The 5,946-nt window shown below is 43.2% G+C and overlaps 1 pseudogene; it reads left to right on the top strand.

Moving 5' to 3' along the window:
- The first annotated feature begins 3,305 nt into the window (after positions 1–3,305).
- LOC114634412 lies at positions 3,306–3,739 on the top strand (annotated as a pseudogene).
- The last annotated feature ends 2,207 nt before the right edge of the window (positions 3,740–5,946 follow it).

Here is a 5,946-nt window from a genome sequence, read left to right on the forward strand (position 1 = left end):
AGGCTCTACCAGCAGCTGACTGAGACAGATGCAGATATAGCCAAGCATTGGACTGAGGTCAGAGAACCCTATGGGAGAGTTAGGGGAAGGATTCAAGGAACTGAAGGGGATGCTAACCCCATAGGAAGACCAACAGTGTCAACTAACCTTGACCCCTGGGAGCTCCCAGAGACTGAGCCACCAACCAAGGAGTATACAAGAGCTGGCCCATGGACCCTGGCACATATGTAGCAGAGGGTTGCCTTGTCTGGCCTCAGTGGGAAAGGATGCGCCTAATCCTGTAGAAACCTGATACCCTAGTGATGGGGGATGCCAGAGTGGCAGCACCCTCTCAGAGGCGAAGGGGAGGAGGGACCAGGAGGAGGAAACATTTGAGATGCAAATAAATAAAACAATTAATTAATAACAAAAATAACATCTTATAAACCATAATAAAAATTATAAATAAGATGCTTTATAAAAAATAATAAGATAAAAAGAAAGCAAGTCTTTGTGGGGTGGTGCACCTTAGGTCCAGAAAACATATCTGTAATTGTGGCAATAGCTGGATTCTGTAAGTAGTTACAGAGTTTATCAGCATTGTTTTAATCTCCTGTGACCCTCAGTTCTGGCTCTGATCATATTAAGGTGGAGATTGTTATTTTTGTTATTTTTGCTCCAGTAACTACAGGATCAATATTGGCACAATTTACTTGTGATAAAGTGAACTTAATATTTAGAATTTAAAGTCAAATCCAGCAGCTCTGTACTCTTCCTAAAGCCAATGCACATCTTTCTTTTCCTTTTTTTTTTTTTTTCTTGAGATGGGACTCTCAGTCTGTCTCCTTAGCCTACGCAGTGTGGGAATTGCAGGTCTGTGCCACCATGCTGTTTAGTTTCCTAATAGAGAGCACACTGTTGAATCTTTAGAGGCGGAGCTAGGCTTATGCTTTAATTACGGGTGAAGGAATCTGTTGGACACAGTTCAGGAACCTGTATCATCCATCACAAGGAGTAAGCTACATTGTTCTAAGGAAGGCGCTTGCGGAGGAGGATCGTAAACACAGTCCTGAGTGCTTCTGACACAGAACTGCAAGCATCAGCCTGAAAGAATGGCCACTCTACCTGACCAGCAGCCACACCTTCTCTACTTCCCAAGCTGCCTGGAACTCAGCACGCACACCCAGCAGTCATGTTCTTTATTCAGAAGCCAAAGGCATAAGCTTCAGAGAGAAAGAGAGCCAAATCTCTTGTTGAACAATAAGAATCTTTGAAGAGCAGTTCCCTTCCTCATATTCTATTGCTTTCTTCTGTAGAGTTGGACTTTGATCAAGTCTAGTCCAAATAATTAACAGCACGCACCAAATTCTAATTCATAAAGCATGTCTCATTTTGTATGTGTCTCCCATTACAACAGTTCCATGAAATCAGCAAACCAATGGTCAGCGATCTCTTCCTGACTGGAGAAGTTCAGTCTGAGTGTCTTGGCCAAGATGTTCCAGCAAGCCAGTACTGGCCTGCGGTTGGATGACGGTGTTCTCTCTCTACCTATTCTACTGCAGGCCTTGATGCAAGAGAAGCATGTAAAATGATATAGCTGATGTGGAAGCTATCTGATGGTAACTTAGCACATCATGCATGTCCTGGGATGAAGGTGCATTCTACAGTCAAGGTTACCCTGGAGATGGAGGTGACGATGGAGAAGGAGCTTTGCTTGAGACAAGGAGTTTGAGGCAACGTGGGCAACACAGTGAGACTCACATCTCTAAAAAACACAGTTACCAAGATCTAGAATGATCATGTTCACGGAGATAGAAAATAGAACAAGGGATCACTAGAGGAACGGGTAGGACGTGTTTAATGGGAACAGAGTTTCAACTAGAAAGATGAAAAAAGAGTTCTAGAGATGGGAGGTGGTGGTGGTTGCATAGCAATGGGAATATACTTAGACCATTGAACTGTGTACTTCCAGTGGTTACAGCAGTGTAACAGGACCCCAGACCTTTAGCACAACTGACAGTCTATTGGAGGTGCCATTCTGACCTTAGAATCCAGCACGTAAACCCCAACACCTGCCAAAAGGGAACAAAGACCCAATCCATCAAAGACCTAGTCCATAATTCCAGGACATAGGGAAGTCCCTCAATGTACTAACCTTGTTTTTTTTTTTTTTTTCTTCTCTAGTTTTGTTTCTCCCTAACTATTCTTGCTAACTGAAGTGTGTCTACCAGGATAAGAGAGAAACAATTGTGGGTTGTGTGGATAATTGGGTTGTGTGGATAAGAGAGAAAAAAGCAATATAGCTCAGGGCGTGCATGATTTGGGTAAGTTCCCCATGCAATCACAGGCTGGTAACACAATTTTTCTATTTGGCATTAAGAGTGTTCATGTGTTCTCTGTTGGAATGACCTCACAACCTTACAGTTTACACACACATACACACACACACATACACACACGCACATACACACACGCACACGCACACCGCACTTTAATAAAGGTATCGGGAAGATTATAGGGAATGCAGCAATCCTTGATTCTAGTGTTGATCTGCCTCTGATCTATTGGGTGGCCCATAGACAAATGAACTTTTCCAGCTTGAAGTTTCTTTATCTGTAAATAGAGCTGAGTTACACTATCTCAAAGATCTTCTAGTTCCAGTAGTCAAATCTGGAAAATGCATGTTCTTGTTAGGGTCCATGAGTCGACGGAGAATGATAGCCCAGACTCAAATAGTATGCAAAAGCAAAAAGCGTTTATTCTGGTATGCAGGGGTCAAATAACATTGGAATGGAAGGACCCTGACTGAATTCACAGATTCAATTTTAAAGTCAAAAAGACGAACATTGAAGAGGGGTGGGTGGTCTATATCTTGATTGGTGGGTTCTATCTCTGGGGGTCTGTGTGATGCTATGATTCAGACTAACTAGTCTTCATGTGATCTCTTAGTTGCAAGTTTGGCTACCTGTCCTTTTATAAGCTGGAGAAGGGTCCCTTTTACATAAGCCTTCGATGTTCTGGTAACTCACTTGCCCAGTTCTGGGAAACTGGGCAAAAACTCAGGCCTGGCCTCCTGAGCTGCTTGTCGGCAGCCTGTCATGGAGTCAGCCTGTCTCAAGCCAATTCATTCCTTTCATTCTGAGGGCAGAGATGTAACGCTATGAGGGCCTGTTGCATTCCGGTCTGATGGTTGACCATGTCTACAAAAGATAGCTAGGTAAATAGGGGGAGTGACCTTTACCATGCCTTTTAGAATGTCAGAGAAGACTTTTTTCCCAACATCTTAGTGAGGCTGCAGTGGTCCACACTACTCTCTGAGTTTCGCCATGCCATCCAAAGACAACAAGAAGAAGAAGATGCCAGAAAGTTGGGCAAAAAAGACAAAGACCCAATAAATAAATTTGGCAGCAAGGCCAAAAAGAAGAAGTGGTCTAAAGGCAAAGTTCAGGACAAGGGGAACAATCTCGTCCTGTTTGACAAAGCTACATATAACAAACTCTGTAAGGAAGTTCCCAGCTACAAGCTTATTATTCCAGCTGTGTTGTCTGAGAGACTGAAGATTTGAGGTTCCTTGGCCAGGGCAGCCCTTCAGGAGCTGCTTAGTAAAGGACTTATCAAGCTGGTTTCAAAGCACAGAGCCCAAGTAATTTACACCAGAAACACAAAGGGTGGAGATGCCCCGGCTGCTGATGAAGATGCATGAACAGGTTCAGTCAGCTGTACATTTGGGAAAATAAAACTTTATTGAATCAAAAAAAAATGTCAGAGAAGGCATGATGATTCGGGCCTATAATCCCAGCACTTGAGAAACTGAGGTAACAATATTGCTTTGAGTTATAGGCCAATCTGGTCCAAAGAGATGAGTTGATATTAAAAAAAAAAAAAAAGGAAAAGAGAAGGAAGGAAGAAATTAAAAATGGAAGGAAGGAAAGGATGGAAAGAAAAAGGAAAAAGAATGAGTTACAGTGGCCAAGCTTAAGATACAGGACTTCAGGGAGAAGTTCAAACAACATATCTGGACACAGTGGCTAGAAAAGATAGATTTAGGTACCAGTTAGGGCCTAGGGAAGCTACTGAATGAAGCTTGAAGTTTCTTGGCATCCTGGTGAATACCAGCATCCCAGCTACTGAGTGAAGATGGGGAGATTGACTGAGCCTAGGGGTTTGAGACCAGCCTGGGCAACACAGAGTCAATGAAGAAAGAGGAAGAGGAGGAGGAGGAGGAGGAAGAGGAGGAGGAAAAGGAAGAAGAGGAGGAAGAAGGAGAGGAGGAGGAGGAAAAGGAGGAGGAGAGGCAGTTGCTGCTAAAATTAATTATCTCAAGGTTGGTTGGTGATGAGCAAAATGAGCCATATACAAATGTATTTTATCAAACATAGTCTTTTTTTTTCTTTTTTTTTTTTTTTTTAGGTTTTTTGAGACAGGGTTTCTCTGTGTAGTCCTGGCTGTCCTGGAACTCACTCTGTAGACCAGGCTGACCTCGAACTCAGAAATCTGCCTGTCTCTGCCTCCCAAGTGCTGGGATTAAAGGCGTGCGCCACCACCGCCCGGCTCAAACATAGTCTCTCAGCGATAATGTTCATGATATTGAGGATGTCAGTCAACATTCTTTGGAACCATTACAACAACGCTTCCTGGATCACCAAAAAGTTCCTTGCCATTTTTGGCAAACAGTCTGAGGAACTCAACTTCCTAATGTCAAGCTTCAGACTAAATACACACTTCATGCTAGCTCACATATAAATACTCAGTCTTTTTTTTTTTTCAAATTAAAGATGTACTGGCTTAGACTGTTGGACTGCTAAGGATGGTTTCAATAGTAGACTGCATGGACAGCTGAACCGAAGCATCACAGGGTCTTAGAATTTCATCTTTTCACCACAACCAAACGAGAAACATGTCGGGAGGAAGGACAGATGGGATACAAACAGAGAAGTTGACTCTTTTGATCTGGATCTTGAGGAGGTCAGAATATGTAAGAGAATAATCCTGGGCCAGTTCTTTCCTGGATTCCGTCATTGTTCAGTGTTCTCCACTGGATCTCTGAGCCGTCCACGTGCTCAGCCCGATGCAGAGATTCTCAAGCTTGTCTTTGTACCAGTGTCACCCAATGCTCCATCTCAGTCCAGACTTCTCACCTGTGCTCAAGACCCATAGGACTGAGTGCCTGCTGGATTTGGTCACTTTGGAGGGATTGCAAGTTCTTCAGGGACAACATGTCTGAAGACTAAGATCATTAGCTCATAAAATGGAGGGACAGTTGTAAAAGAGCAGATGGAGCTAAGTCTTGGAAGTCCTGTTCATCAAGAGAAGGAAGAAGGGAGAGAGGGGGTCAAACTGAAAGATGAAGAAGAAAGGGGGAGAGAATCACGGGCTTGACCTAAGAGCAATGAGGGACACGGAAGTGTTTTAAACAGAGTGGCCTAAGCATTATCCTATGGGTTAGGAAGATCTCTAATGGTGCAGTGCAGCTAATGGATTAGAGAAACAAAACTCTGTAGGGAAAGTTAGTAGGCTGCTACTGAGTATTACGGATGAGAAAAGATGGCTACACTAGGTATGTAGACGGGATGGTTCTGGGGCCAGCGTGTTGAAGGGGAGTATGGTGTGTTAATGGAAGCTGCTGAGATTGGCTACAGCCTTAGGAAAATTCTAGAGAACAGAGCCAGGCTACTTGGTTACCTGCTCTAATTACGTGGTCTTCTCTCACATTAAACCTCCGTTACTCCTTCTCTCACCAAATACATTTAGTGAGTGCCACACGTCGTTCATCAATACAGGGATGCAGTCACTAACAAGACAAACATCCTGTTCTGGAGTGGGTTTCCTAGTGACACAGAAGGCAGTATGGAAGAAAATATGTCAAGGAGTGAGCAATCTCTTAATTAAAAAATTGAATTAATTGAAATCAAGGGAAGAAAATTCCTTAATTAAAAAGAAAAACAAGAGTGTGATAAAGGGAGCAGG

Source organism: Grammomys surdaster, unplaced genomic scaffold (genome assembly GCF_004785775.1).
Source record: "Grammomys surdaster isolate TR1022 unplaced genomic scaffold, NIH_TR_1.0 958, whole genome shotgun sequence".
Classification (NCBI taxonomy): domain Eukaryota; kingdom Metazoa; phylum Chordata; class Mammalia; order Rodentia; family Muridae; genus Grammomys; species Grammomys surdaster.